General features: G+C 47.6%; 1 non-coding gene across 1 annotated transcript; it reads left to right on the top strand.

Moving 5' to 3' along the window:
* The first annotated feature begins 12589 nt into the window (after positions 1-12589).
* On the top strand, positions 12590-12660 carry TRNAC-GCA (transfer RNA cysteine (anticodon GCA)). The gene has a single exon. It is a non-coding gene; the product is annotated as a tRNA-Cys (tRNA).
* The last annotated feature ends 1178 nt before the right edge of the window (positions 12661-13838 follow it).

Consider the following 13838-nt stretch of genomic DNA (forward strand, 5'->3'; position numbering starts at 1 on the left):
TGCATAATCAACCAGTTCTGTCCTGGTCTTACCTTATCCCCACCTCCTTTTTAAAGACTTCTTTTTAAAAAACTATTGATTTATGTATTTTTTAGCTACACCGAGGCTATGTTGCCACACAGAGACTTTCTCTGGTTGCAGCGAGCGGGCGCTATGCTGGGTTGCTGTGCGTGGGTCTCTCTCTCACTGCAGTGGCTTTTCTTGTTGGGAGCACGGGCTCTGGAATACGGGCTCAGCAGTTAGGGCACACGGGTTGAGTTGCTTCACTGCACGTGGAATCTTCCTAGACCAGGGATCGAACCCGTGTCTCCTGCATCAGCAGGTGGATCCTTATCCACCGTGCCACCAGGAAAGTCCATCTTTACATATCCTTGGTGTGTAACGCACGCATGTGAACTCACCTCCACTCCATAGACTTGTCATCAGCCACGAACAGTCCTCATCACCCTCCAGCCCCGCCAGTGCCTCCCAAATAAATCACTCGCCAAATGCAGCCTCAGAGTTCTGCACCCCTCAGGATTTGAAATAGTTCACCTCAGAAAGTCTTAATTCTATTTGTTGGTTGTTGTCTCAGCAGGTGTTATATAAATATTTGATTATTAAAGATAATTTGCATAAATTTTTATATCATGTTAAAGATGAGAAGGAAAGTGCTATAGTTACTGCAAACTAATTTTACTTATTATTCAGAGCACAATGTAATCTGTGGTTTCAAACGAGTGGAGAGAGAGAATGCCCTGGCGGCCCAGTGGTTAAGACTCCGAGATGTCCTTAGATTCTGGATTCCCGTAGGTCAGAGAAGTAAGGTCCCACAAGTCATGCAGGTGGCTAAAAATAAAGAACAGAGAGAGGCCCTGAGTACTGAGTACTGAGGATTCAGTGCTGAGTGCTGAGAATTCGGGGTGCACCAGGCGCCAGACATGGGGTGTGTGAGGTGGGGAGCAGCCGGCACCCTCGTCGATGAACTCAGGACCTGGGGGCGTGACTGAGATGCCCCTGGTCCCAGCTCCCAGGCCACCCCCTCGGTATAGCTTCCTACCCATCACACAGAGGTCCCTGTGCCCAGCTAGACGGCTGGGCCCGCAGCCCCCAGATCCTGCGCTGGCCTCAGCTCAGGGGAGGTCGTTGTCCAGAAGCTCTCAGCTCTTTCCATATATTGCATTTGAGTTGTTATTGTTTTTCAATTGCTCAGTTCAGTTCAGTCACTCAGTCGTGTCCGACTCTTTGTGACCCCATGAATCGCAGCACGCCAGGCCTCCCTGTCCATCACCAACTCCAGGAGTTCACTCAGACTCATGTCCATCGAGTCAGTGATGCCATCCAGCCATCTCATCCTCTGTTGTCCCCTTCTCTTCCTGCCCCCAATCCCTCCCAGCATCAGAGTCTTTTCCAATGAGTCAACTTTTCTCATGAGGTGGCCAAAGTACTGGAGTTTCAGCTTTAGCATCATTCCTTCCAAAGAAATCCCAGGGCTGATCTCCTTCAGAATGGACTGGATTCTTTGTGACCCCATGGACTGCAGCACACCAGGCTTTCCTGTCCTTCACCATCTCCCAGAATTTGCTCAGACTCATGTCCATTGAGTCGGTGATGTCATCCAACCATCTCATCCTCTGTCATCCCCTTCTCCTCCTGCCTTCAATCTTTCCCAGCATCAGGGTCTTTTCTGATGAGTCAGTTCATGGCATCAGGTGGCCAAAGTATTGGAGCTTCCGCGTCAGTATCAGTCCTTGCAGTGAACATTCAGGACTGATTTCCTTTAGGATGGACTGGTTGGATCTCCTTGCAGTCCAAGGGACTCTTAAGAGTCTTCTTTAACACCACAGTTCAAAAGCATCAATTTTTTGGCGCTGAGCCTTCTTTATGGTTCGACTCTCACATCCACACATGACTACCAGAAAAACCATGGCTTTTACTATCCAGACCTTTGTCAACAGAGTGATGTCTCTGCTTTTTAATATGCCGTCTAGGTTTGTCATAGCTTTTCTTCCAAGGATCAGTCGTCTTTTAATTTCACTGCTGTAGTCTCTGTCCCCAGTGATTTTGGAACCCAAGGAAATAAATTCTGTCACTGTTTCAATTTTAGTATTATGTCTCTAGTCCTTTTTATTCTATTATAGACTTAAAAAAAATAATGCCATTGATTTGTTTGAAAATGGGTCACTTATCCTGTAGAATGTTGCACACGCTGGTTTTATCTGATTCCTTCCACAGGCTGTCATTTAACTAGTTCTTCCTACTGTTTCTTCTGTAAAATAATGTTTATATCAAGACGCACAGTTGGATTGAGGTGTAATTATTTTAGGCAGAAAGCTTCCTGGGCGTCACGCCCTACTTGTTTCATCGTGTCACGAGGCCCGTTTATCGGACTGTCTCACGTTTTCCGATGCCTGCGTCCTAGACCGAGCAGTGGATTCAACTGGTCTAACGATCACTCCATTAGAAAGTTCTATTTTTATTTTTGTTTTATGGGAATGTTTTATTATCTTTTCATTCTAGTCAGCAATAAATATTCCATAGGAGGTAAATGCCTCGAAGAAAAAGTAATCTGCATTTTACTTTTCGCAACTCTTAAGTACTCTGTGATCTTTTTACTACGTTTTTATTGAAGAACAATATTGTATGTTGCTGCTGCTGCTGCTGCTGCTAAGTCTCGCCAGTCGTGTCCGACTCTGTGGGACCCCATAGACGGCAGCCCAACAGGCTCCTCCGTCCATGGGATTCTCCAGGCAAGAGTTCTGGAGTGGGGTGCCATTGCCTTCTCCGATATCGTATGTTATAGGTATACAGTATGGTGACTCATAATTTTTAGAGATGAGACTCCAGTTATAGTTTTTGTAAAATATTGGCTGTGTCCCCCGTGTTGTACACTGTACTCTTGTGGCTTATTTTATCCCTACCAGTCTGTAGCTCTTACTCCCCTCCCGCCTGTATTGCCCCCGCCTCCGTCCTCTATCCACTTTGATCTCTGTAACTGTGAGGCTGCTTAGTGATATTAACAGTATCTGCATTTTTCTGACTTAGTTTATTTTCATCCATGTTGTTGCTAATGGCAAGATTCCATTCTTTTTTATGGCTAAGTAGTATCCTATTTTACATATATATATCTCATCTTCTTTACCCATTCATCTGTTAACCGACACTTAAATTGCTCCCCTATTTTGGCAGTTGTAAATAAGGCTACTGTGACGTTGCGGCACATGTACCTTTTCAAATCAGGGTCTTTGTGTTTAGAAAGTTTTTATCTTCATGAAGTTCTTTCCTAGGAGTGTCATCTCTTCCTTCCCCCAAAGGTTCATCTGACGGTTGCAGCCTCCACCAGTGAGTCGCTATTATCTCAAAGTGGCAAGTTTTTAAGTTATATCCCTGTGACTCAGACAGTAAAGAATCCCCCTGCAATACAAGAGACACAGATTTGATCCCTGGGTCGGGAAGATCCCCTGGAAAAGGGAATGGCAACCCACTCCAGTATGCTTGCCTGGATAATCCCATGGACAGAGGAGCCTGGTGAGCTACAATCCATGGGGTCGCAAAGAGTCAGACACGACTGAGCGATTGAGCACACATACATGTTCCCTCTAAAGATGCTGGCTGGAAGTCTTTTGTGAAAACCAAAACCAAAATTGCCCCTCATCACCTCTTGGGCAGGAATCCATTTTAGTGCTGTGGTTACATGTGTGATGTTCAGTCACGTCCAAGTCTTTACAACCCCATGGACTGTAGTCCACCAGGCTTCTTTGTCCATGGGATTTTCCAGGCAACCATGTTGGAGTGGGTTGCCATTTCCTGCTCCAGAAATGTGTGGTATTGCTTGTTTAATGTTTACCAAGGTTCCCCTAAAGAAAAGCTTGATTTAAGCACCCAGAACGGCAGAGCGTGGGGAGAACCTGGTCTCTGAGACTATCTGTGGCTCTTCTACCATGGTCTTTCTGAGGTTCCTTCAGTTGCTCAGTCATGTCCGACTCTTTGCGACCAGGGACTGCAGCACGCCAGGCTTCCCTGTCCATCACCCACTCCCAGAGCTTGCTCAAACTCCTGTCCTTTCAGTCGGTGATGCTAAGTTCCGAGGTTAACGCTTTGGTCCTCATTTCCTGCTGCATCACCTTGGGCCTTGCTAGAGCAGCTGTACTATTTGAGCTTTGTCTTTAAACTCTGTCTTGATAGTTTCTGTCCTCTGCCTAAAAATATGCAATAGTTTTCCCTATTCTGGGAAAAAAATTCTTCTCTTACACCATAGCACCGAATTCGTCAGCCTGGTGTGTGGATTCCTTCTGACCTGAGCGTACCCATGTCTCCAGCATGGCCACCCTTCATCTCCTTACACCCATGGCTTGGCCCAGTGAAATCCTATTATCCTCCCAAAATGGCCTGTGCACTCTTTCCATAGCTCTTTTATTTATACCTCCTTCTGCCAGTAACATTCTTCCCCATGTTTGTCAAACCCAATATTTCCCCAAAAGCTCCGTTCAAATGCCACGTCTTCATGAAACCGTTCTTGGTGATCCTGCAGAAGAAAGATATCCTGACTTCAGTCACCCCAGGAAGTAGGTGCCTCTGCAGGTATAATCTATTAAACTTTTAAGAGAATCAACTAAGTAAAAAAAAAAAAAAGGATTCAAAGAGACAATAATAGATGTACACAAAATGTAATGAAATAGGAAATAAAGATTAAGGAATAAAGAGAATGCAAGCAGGCCAGCTATGCTGGTGAACCGAGTCACCATGTCTGGGTTATGGATCCACGTCTGAGCTTCCTAATAGCTTGAGAAATTGAGGGAAATGCTTAATTTACGTGCATTTATAAGTGAAAACAAACTTTTCAGATGGCTTTACATGAATGGTGCAGTGGAGAATTTTTTATGGCAACCGCAGAAGTAAATTGCGTGTGACCGTTTCTTACAGCAACATTTGAGAAAAGCGGAGGCAGTTGGGCAAGTGAGGCAACTGGGTCTTCCAGGTGTCTTTGTGGTAAAGAACCTGCTGCCAAAGCAGGAGACTCAGGCTTGATCCCTGGGTCGGGAGGATCCCCTGGAGAAGAAAGTGGCACCCCACTGCAGTATTCTCGCCTGGAAAATCCCACGGACAGAGGAGCCTGGTGGGCTGCAGTCCAGGGGGTCACCAAGAGTCGGACACGACTTAACGACTGAGCACAGCACACGTGCCTCCAGTTATTCAACTCTGAATTTTGGAGAGTATCTAACAAAGATGGTTTACCTGCTTTAATTTATTTAAAAAGTTTTTTTTAAGGTACCCAAATATAGAGCTAATATAACAAACTCCTAGTTTCAACAATTATCCACATTTTAATTTGCTTATTTTTAATTATAACAGTATTAAGCACACATAAAAAATCAGAGAATACCAAAAGACATTAAATTCAAAATCCCTTCTACCTTTTACCCCAAGATAACCACTCTCACAATTTCTTGAGTATCCTTTCAGAAATGTTCTGCGTACCTATTATGTACATTTGTCCTTTTGAAAGTGTGATCATACTGTTTTTATATGTTTTTCCTACATACTGTTTTTCACCTTTAAAGCTGGTAATACACCTTGGAGAGCCCTGTCTTCATCTATAAACGCACTTCATTGTTTTATTAATAAGAGTAGTCACTCTTATGTGCAATTCCTCATCTTTCTTTACAAATATTAACTTTTTTAATCCTGCCAACGGTTCTACATAGATTAAAATGTAATCCCATTTTACAGATGGGGAAGCTGGAGGGGGAGGTAAAGTAACGCTCCTGGAGTTACACAGCGGCCGAGTGTCAGACTCTGTGTTCTTCGCCACCACACTCGCCTGCCTCTATGCAACGCAGTGCTGTGTAGCTGTGTGGTATCCACTGCGTGGACCTAATTGTTTTATTTCTGTGGGTGGATGTTTAGGTTTCCAATTTATCTTGCTGTCATAAGCCATGTTGCTGTGACTTCTATTTAAACACAGAGATTTGAACTTGTATTTATTGCCTCTCCCCCTGAAACCCACCATGGTGACAATAAAAGTATGTGTGCTCGTGTGCTTACACACACACACACACACACACACACACACACAAAGATAACAGGCAAAGCAGATGAAAGCACCAACATTCAGAAGCTGAAAAGCATATGACTGGCTGCAGATAGTGGGTGACTGGTAGCAGATCAGAAAAAGTTGAGACCTTTGTTGGTAGTGGGGGAACCAAGAGGCAGGTCTGTTGGTGTTTTGGAATCCCAGAAAAGCTCAGGCACTACAAAATCGAAGGATTTTGGTTCTCTCAGAGGTCCTGGAACTGATCCGCCCAAGGAAAAGGATTCCATAAGGAAGATATAAAAGGCATTGATCATTAAAAAAAAAAAAAGGCAAATTCAACTACACTGAAAGAACGTCTCTTCATCAAAAGACATCATAAAGAGAGTTCAAATGAAAACCAGACGGGAAAAAATTTGAAATACATGTAGCTAGTGAAAAACTAGTATTCAAAATATATGAAGGATTTCTGGCAATAAGAAAAAAATAGTAAACAAAACATTACTTTAAAAGGAGAAAATCCAAAGAGTTGATCAATATGTCAAAAGTGACCCAATGTCACTTTTCATCAAGAAAACACAAAACTAAAGTGGGAGATCGTTACATACCCGACAGATGGGCAGAGTTTGAACAGTTCTAACAGTCTCAGTTGTCGACGACACAGAGGGGCGGGTACTTTTTACGTTGTGCTGGGGATGGGAGTCAGGGACCCCCACCGAGGAGAGCAGTTTGGTGTCAGGACAAAGCTGAAGAGATGATTCCCCAGGACCCAGAGTTCAGCATCAGCTGTCCACCTAGAGACACCTTTGCAGACCAGCACCAGGACACACAGGCAAAGAGGCTCCAAACACCATTCCTCAAAACAGTCCCAAAGTGCAAACAACCCAAATGTCCGTTAACAATAAAGGACTGGCAGAGTCCTTCCGTGGGACACTGTGACGGTGAGACTGAATATACACTTCACACAATAATATGGGTGAATCGCAGAAAAGGGTTGAACACAAGAAACAAGACACAGAAATGCAATATGGTGCCACACAGATTCTTTTAAAACAGCTGATAAGAGCTGAGAAATATTCTGGTAACTTTTGTTTTTATCTGGTTGAGCAAGCTCCTAGACGTGAGTTTGCACTAACTGAAGGGCAGGGGAGCCTGGAGTCCCACGGTCCCTGGGGCCGCAGAGTCAGACACGACCTAGCAACTAAACAACAAGTTGAGCACAACACAAAATCCAGAATCCATCAAAGAAATACTGCAAAACATGGAGCCCAAGCTGCACCTTAGGTTCCATGGGCCCTTCCCAGCATCTCTGGGAATCCCTGAGCTCAGGAGGTCTCCCGCCCCCTGCCCCCAGGCTGGTCCTGCTGATTTGGCTGCTTCCCAGAGCTCTTCTCATCTCTCCACTGCACAGCCCCAGGGCAGGGGCCCAGTGGGCTTTCACTGTCCAGTCCCTCCCAAAAGAGACCTCTCCGAGGCTGCACGCCTGTGTGTCTGTGTGTGTCCAGGCACAAGCACAGCCGGCCTGCTGCCATGCGGTTGGGTGGGCGGGAGGGTAGGCAGACCCCTGGTTCAGACTTGGGGTCATGGTGCTGTCACCTAAAGCCCTTGTGATCTTTCCCTTTTGCACTGGAATTGTCAGCCCCCAAACAAGCATAGGAACAGAACATACCGGCTGTCTGAGAAGTGATGTAAACCACCCGGGGTGCCAGGCACAGCCTGTAACCCTAATGTGCCTGTTGTCCCTTCAGTCGGCTCCCACTCTGTGACCCCATGGACCGTAGCCCGCCAGGCTCCTCTCTTCATGGGATTCTCCAGGCAAGAGCACCGGAGCTGGTTGCCATGCGCTCCTTCGGGGGATCTTCCCACCCAAGGACAGAGCTCCATCTCTTAGGTCTCCTGCGTTGGCAGCTGGGTTCTTTACCAGCAGCGCCGTGTGGGAAGCCCAAACACCTAATAAACAGTATTCTTAGCGCCTGCAGAGTACAGATACCTAAGTGAACAGAACCCGGGCCTCCAGAGCGGGCTTCCCGCGGGCGGGCGGGCTCCCCGCAGCCTCTCTTGTCCTTCCGCTCACTCCGTGGCCTCCCCTGCCCTGGCCAATCGTCTCTCCAGGCCGTGCCTCTCCGTCTCCGGACTTGCTTTGCCTCTACCGCCGACTGGGTCCCGCTGGGCGCGGTGCAGCTCCCAGCCCCGGGCCGCGCAGCAGGGCCGAGCCGCCTCGCGCACAAGGCCGCCCGGGGTGGGCACAGGCGGCCAGCCGCTCCGGCCCCGCCCGCACCTCCCGGCCCTCTGCGTGGACCGAGCGGGGGAGGGTTTCTTTTCCGGTGGAAATGAGTGATGGCACTGCCTTCGGAGAGGGGCCACCGTCCCCCGGGGCTCTAAATAAAGTGCGCTCTTGCTTATAAACGAGCCCGTCCAGGTCCTGCTTGACGGGACCCACTGTTTTCAGCTACCCAGCCCCCCGGGGGCGGTGACGCTTCCCTCGTCCTGCTTCGGCATTTCCAGCTCCCACCCCTCCGGTCCTTGGGAGGAGGAGGCACTCTGTGGAGCCCCAGGCTGCCCAGGCCTGAGGACGGGCTCCGGGTGGGGCTCACACCTGACCTGAAGGCACAACGTCCCTCTCTCTCAGGAGAGGGGGCTCCTCACCCAGGAGCCTGGGCGCTCCCACCCGGCCCGCTGGGTCCTGTGATTAACGGCCCAAGCCACAGGCATGTCTCCGCATGTTGTTTTTTTGGACGTTTTTTTCCTGCTGTGAACTAGAAAAGGACCTCGAGCCTGGGAGATAAGAGAATTCATTTTATAAGCAGCAGGCCTCTGGGAGCAGATGTGACGGCGTGATGGGAGAATCGACAGGTCAGAACACTTGCTTGAGAAGCCAACCAGGCCGTGTCTCCGAGCAGGTGTGGGTTTGCTCACGTTCAGGAGCCAAACGTGCCCCGTTACTGCATCGCTTCTTCTAAATCAAAGTAAACGTGACCTTGAGCCTCCGCTTGACAAGGGCGGTGAGAAGTTCACTACTAGCCCGGGTGTGGGCCGCCCCTCTGCCTCCCCGAGGGGATGAGAGTCTGTCCGGAAAAGCTGGGGAGAGGCCTCAGCTTTTCCGTCGCCAGTGACGGTGCCCTGGCCGCTCCCTGCCTGCTGTCGCCGCCGCGGGGTCCGCAGCGGGGCCGCCGCGTCCTTCCTGACCAGAGCTGCGCGCAGAGGTCTTCCGCCTGACGGCCAGCGCCTTCTGTCCTATCGGAACATCCGCCTGGGTGCCGCGTGGGGAGGGGCTGGGAGAGGAATGCACCCCGCTGGGCTCCGGAAATCTAACTCGGGGGTCCCGCCACTCCTCCTTTCCTCAGCGCCCTCAGTCTCTGGGCGGAGGAGTAATGGTCCCCGGGCCTTCCCACGTGCGCTCGTGGTAAAGAACCCGCCTGCCAGTGCAGGTTGACTGAGACTCGGGTTCGATTCCTGAGGAGAGCAGGGCAACCCACTCCAGCATTCTTGCCTGGAGGATCCCATGGACAGAGGGGCCTGGCGGGCCACAGTCCGTGGGGCATAAAGCGTCGGACACGACTAAAGTGACTTAGCATGCACACGAGATGCCCTCATTCTACTTTCGACCTGGAAGTCCTCCATGTGCGTCTAATTCTGACTCCCATACCTGGGTGGAGGACAGTCTCTCTTGCTCTCCAGGGTGACTCCTCGAGATATCTGGGCCTGACCCTGTTCCATTCCTCAGCACCAAGTTCAGAAACATCCCTGGACCAGGCTGTGCTAACCTGGATCTGAGGATGCCATACAGCACCCTGTGTGACTCTGAGGTGGGTCGGGGCCCCCGGCACAGGGAAGCCAGTCTCCAGACATACCCAGGTTAGGCTACCTGCGCCCTGCCATAGCCATATGTAAATGGTTAGGTTTCCAGAAGGTCTCACGTGACCCTCCTTCTCTCAGACCAAAGGTGCACACCTTTCCCCCATGAGGACCTAATGATCTAGAGCTGGTCTGGCCATTTAAATCTAACTGATGTAAAATCACGTTGAGGATTTTACATCATCTGCTGCGTGGCACTAGCTGCATTTCAAGTGCTCAGAAGTCGTGTGTGGGTAGTGGTGCCGTATGCTCGCCGGCACCAGCCATCATCTCCACCTTCTGCGGGACAGCGTTGATCTCGAAGGTTGTGCCTGTGTCATTGATGTTATTCAGTTGCAATGTTGTGTCTGACTCTGTGACCGCGTGGACTGCAGCATGCCAGGCTCCCGGTTCTCCGCTGTCTCCTGGAGCTTGCTCAGATTCGTGTCCGTTGAGTTTGTGATGCTGCCTATCTTATCCTCTGTCACCCTCTTCTCTTCCTGTTCTCAGTCTTTCCCAGCATCAGGGTCTTTTCCAATGAGTGGGCTTTTCTCATCAGGTGGTCAAAATATTGGGGCTTCAACTTCAGCATCAGTCTTTTCAATGAATATTCAGGGCTGATATCCTTTAGGATGGACTGGTTGGATCTCCTTGCAGTCCAAGGGACTCTCAAGAGTCTTCTCCAGCACCACAACTCAAAAACATCAATTCTTTGGCATTTAGCCTTCTTTGTGGTTCAACTCTCACATCCGTACATGACTGCTGGAAAGACCATAGCTTTAACTAGATGGACCTTTGTCGGCAAAGTAACGTCTCTGCCTTTTAATATGCTGGCTGGGTTTGTCATAGCTTTTCTGCCAAGGAACATATGTCTTTTAATTTCATGTCTTTGATAGCATATCTGATTTCCCACAGGTCTCCTAGCTAGGTTGACCTCCTTGATCCTCTAGAGATGAAATCCTGTTGCAATCATACAACCATCTCTGTATCTCTTCTGGTCTGAAGTCTGTGAGCCTGTGTTAACATTTGCCACCAAAACATCATGCTTCATTTTTTGAGCACTGGCTCTTCTGACATTTTTGCCAAGTTTATATTTTATGCATTGTATTTCCTTTCTCAGTCACAGTGACAAATGAAAAATTGTCAAAATTGGAAGAAAAATGTACAAAAACTAAAAGAGAGCTGTTAGAGAGATGCATTAGCTCGAGGTGTGGGTGCTGACTGGGCGACCTCCTGGCCGTTAGACAGCCATGGGGATGAGTTTGGTTATTAATGAGGATATCGTTTATGATAAAAAGGTTGTGACAGCAAGCGTTACAAGCAGTCATTATATGCCAGCGTTGGCTAGACACACGTTAATCGCTGCAGCCAACATAATTGATTTCAATGTCTTCACAGCTTGATACTCAAATAAATTGGTAGTTGATGAAGCCATAGGCTTTGAAGATTTCAATCTAGAGTGAAAAATCTATAGTCCTGGTAGAAGGTCATCACACTGGGTATTTTTTCCTTTTTCCTGCCTGTGCTGGAGGACTCATCAAAGCATCTCAGATTATAGAAGTTGCCTTCTCCAGGTGATTTTCAGGGAGGCAGACCCTGTTCTAAAAGACTCCTTTCAGCTATTCAATTAAATCCTCCTTGAAATGTATTCTTGTTAGTCAAGTAGCAACATCGTTATTGTGCAGGCAGTTCCCCAAGGATCCCCTTTAAGGATATTTCTGGGAGTCAGTTCCTTGAAGAGGTAGCTCTTTAAAAGTTATGCTCAGACTCCTAGAATTTCCCTGAAAAACCACAGGAGCGTATTCCTGGCAGGGCTTTGGCATTACAGCGCGCGATGGCCGTGTAACTAATAGCTGCCACCTGTCATCTTATGCAGACAAGTGCTTGCATGCTGTAGGAATTGAAATTGAAATTCAGAAATATGGCTGGTGTGATAATGAAAAGGTTCTGGCAGAAGCGATGTGGAGCCCTTGACAATCACAGTTGAGGAAATCTGCTGAGATGGCTGAAACATCAGTTATGAAATAACCTTCCAACTTGACATTTTTGGAATTTCCTATTTTCCAGCCTTCCAAAAGGGAAGACAGATTGCTCTAGTCATCAGGCGTATCTCTTAGTATGTTCAGTATATTGAGAAGGTACCTCCCTGACAAGAGAGGAGCAAGCGGGTGTGGGTCCTGGTCAAGCTCCACTGTGAAAGCAAACTCTTCTGGCCCAAGTTTCCAGCCTTTTATGAGGCATGAGATGGAGGTTAAATACATTGGATTGATCATTTATTCCTGCATTCGCTCAATTATTTATTTATTCAGTTGATTCTCTGCTTGTGGGAGAGTGGCATTTTCCCTCCCCGACAGCCTGCCTTCCTCTGCTCCTGTCCTCATGCGGAGCATCACTGTTTTTAAACTTTTTAAATGGAATATCTAGGAAGCAAGTTTTTAAAAGATACTGTACATTCTGAATTCATACTGATATTTGCAATTCAGAATTGGGCTTATACAGTTTTTGCTTCTTTGACTTTCCATGTTCTTTTCTCTTATACTGAAAATCTTGCTTCCTAATGACATTAGTATAATTCCTTATTTGTTTTATTCTACAAATACGTTCAAAATATTGGTTCAAAATAACAATACCACATCATTACCAACAGTATGGTTACTGAAAATACTTTTAAGATTTCTTCGGAGGTCTTTTGTTCTGATTTCTGTTTGTTGGTATTTAGGAGTTCATAGGTATATGTATGGGGCTTCCCTGATGGCTCAGTGGTAAAGAATCTGCCTGCAGTGCAGGAGACGCAGGTTCGATCCCTGCTCGGGAAGATCCCCTGGAGGAAGAAATGACTCCCCACTCCAGCATCCTTATCTGGGAAATGCCATGGACAGAAGAGCCTGGCGGGCTCAGTCCATGGGGTTGCAAAGAATCGGACACAACTGAAGGGACTGAGTACACAGGTGTATGTGTGTGTGTATACTTACGTGTGTGTGTGTGTGTGTGTGTGTGTATACTTACGTGTGTGTGTATGTGTGTGCTGCGGCTGATGATGAGGTGCTTCAGTCGTGTCCGACTCTATGCGACCCTATGGACAGCAGCCCACCAGGCTCCTCTGTCCACAGGATTCTCTAGGCAAGAATACAGGAATGGTTGCCATTTCCTTCTCCAGTATACATGTATACATACCATAATATAATAATCATGTCTTAAAGTCAGTTGCAAAGACAACTCTCCGTGTGATTAACCGTTAGGGTCAGTTGTTTCCTTTTACTTTTGAGTTTGTGTTTTTTCCCCATTTTGGTTTAATTTTGCTTTTGTGTTGTTAAATATATACATAGGTAAAGGTCATAACTATAAACCAAGGGATCTTTTAAATTTAATTTTTACACTTTATTGGAGGGTGACCGGTTTATGCCATGTCGGCTTCTGCCCTACTGCAATGGGAATCAGCCGTAGGCACGTGTGTGCCCCGTCCCTCCAGAGCCTCCTGCCCACCTCCTGCCCCGTCCCTTTCTCTGGCGGGCACAGAGCGCAGGCCAGGCTCCCTGCGTCACAGCAGCTTCCCCCACTGTCTGTTTAACATGTCGCTGCCCCATCCCGCTCCTCTGGCTGGCAGAGAGCACGGGCCGGGCTCCCTGCATCATAGCAGCTTCCCCCGCTGTCTGTTTCACATGTGGCGATCTGTGTGTTCTGGAGCCACTCTCTCAAGCCATCCCACCTACCCTCTCCTTCCCCACTGGGTCCACAAGTCTTCAAACAAGATATCTCAAGGAAAGTCCAGCTGTCATTCCTGTTCCCTCTCTTATATCCCTGTTCCTATCATAATATGTTTTGGGGGGCTTTGATGTCCCCTTCAGTTTTTTGATATAAGAAAACATGTACCTGAATATATATGAATATATTTTTCATTATTTTCCCTCTTAGAAAAAAAATAATCTATTACATACATTTCTGCAGCTCAGCTGCACCTAGAAACAGCTCCCTCTCCATGTCAAAAGAGACCCTC

Source organism: Bos javanicus, chromosome 24 (genome assembly GCF_032452875.1).
Source record: "Bos javanicus breed banteng chromosome 24, ARS-OSU_banteng_1.0, whole genome shotgun sequence".
NCBI lineage: Eukaryota > Metazoa > Chordata > Mammalia > Artiodactyla > Bovidae > Bos > Bos javanicus.